This window comes from Crocodylus porosus, unplaced genomic scaffold (assembly GCF_001723895.1).
Source record: "Crocodylus porosus isolate Cpor-Errol unplaced genomic scaffold, CroPor_comp1, whole genome shotgun sequence".
Taxonomy (NCBI): Eukaryota; Metazoa; Chordata; order Crocodylia; family Crocodylidae; genus Crocodylus; species Crocodylus porosus.
In genome coordinates, this window is record NW_017728950.1 from 52,489,478 (window position 1) to 52,491,032 (window position 1,555).

General features: G+C 63.9%; 1 protein-coding gene across 1 annotated transcript in view; it reads left to right on the plus strand.

Moving 5' to 3' along the window:
- The first annotated feature begins 442 nt into the window (after nt 1-442).
- MPDZ (multiple PDZ domain crumbs cell polarity complex component) overlaps nt 443-1,555 on the plus strand; it is a 138,323-nt gene continuing 137,210 nt past the window's right edge. Inside the window, exon 1 of the mRNA XM_019554872.1 lies at nt 443-634. The gene's annotated coding sequence lies outside the window, so the exon portion shown is untranslated. The remainder of the gene's footprint in view (nt 635-1,555) is intronic.

The window sequence follows — 1,555 nt, forward strand, 5'->3', positions numbered from 1 at the left end:
CTGGAAAAGACCAGGCACCTCACATCTCCTGCCTGATTCCCCCTGGAGAGAGAGACAGAGAGTGGCACAGCACCCAGGCCCCTTCCGAGCTGGGGTGTTGGTTTTAGCCGCGTTGGTTTAAGGATACAGGCAGACCAGGCTCTGTGGGTACATGCGATCTCTTTTGTTAGACCAACTATAATAAATCGCTGGAAAACAATTGTTCTTTGCAAGTTTTCGGGCACAAGCACCGTTCCCCATGTCTGAAGAAGGGTGTTTGTGCCCCAAGGCTTGCACAGGGCCAGCTCAGGGCTCTGCAAGCTTCTTCCCAGGGCAGCATGCGGGCCCCTCCTGTTGCTGCCTGCTGTTGTCATGGTTCCTCCTCTTCCAGCCAGCTCCCTGCTCCCTGGGCTCGACTCGGGAGGGAAGGGGAGGAAGACGCGGGGGCTGGGCGTCTAGCCGCTCCATGGCTGGGTAGGATTAAGTTTCATGGTAGCCTCCCTGCGTATGTGCGGGCGCTTATCCTGCAGTTCCGTTACCTCAGAGAGGAGAAGGGAAGGGGGGTGGGCAGCCAAGCCAGGAAGCGAGGGCTACAAGCCACCCCCCACCCCTGCAAGCTCCGACCCTCCCTGAGGCCGGTGCAGCGGCGAGCGGGGTAAGCGGGACGTGCGGGGCTGCGGGGGGAGCTCGTTGCAGCGCGGGGGCTTCTGCAAGGTGGATAATGCAATGCAATGCAACAGTAGCCCCCCCGTTGTTTGCATTGCCGCCGGAGCGGGGGGGCAGCCTGTTGCGTGGAGAGTTGAGTGCATCCCCGGGCCGCGGGGAAGGGGCTGCGTAGCCTTGTTTACTGGGGGGTGGGGCGCAGCCGGGAAACACCCGCGCTGCTGCGGGCATCGCCCCCACGACCTAGTCCCTTGCCGGCAGCTCTTGGCGCCTCCCCGTCGGCTGGGCCCGGCCTCGCTCTCCAGACGCGCGTTTTTGCAAGCGGGGCCGGGCCGGGCCGGGCCGGGCCGGCGGGCGGGCGTTCACGTGCCCCGGGCGGGGCAGGGGCCAGGGGACGTGTTGTACGCGCGGACACTGGGGCGCCGGGCCGGGCAGGAGCGAAGGATGCGGCTGAGGAGGCGCAGCCGCATCCTCCTCTTCCTCCTCCGGCTCCGGCGGGGCGGCCCGGGGGGGGCCGGCTCCCCCGCCGCGCTCAAGGGCACGTGCGGCCGCCGGGAAATCTCGCTGACATTCGCCATCCCACTTCCAGCGCCAGGCCACCGCTGTAAAGCGCAATGAAGTCAAAGACAAGCTCGGGACTAAGCGTGACGAGCAGGCTGGGAGGTGGATGGATGTGCTGCGCCGTGTGTTTCTGGAAGCTGCTTGACTTGCCTGGCTCTGTGTTTCAGCACAATTCCCGGCCCCTTTTGCAAACCCAAACATCTACATGTCAGGAGCGGGGTGCTGCACGGAAGAGGCTGTGGCCAGGGCCAGGTAAACCTGTTAGTGGGCCCTAGGCAGGGCCAGACACAGGCCTGGACAGAAAGGGGGCCTGAAAATGGTGAAAATAATAATACTTATTATCATTAGCTTG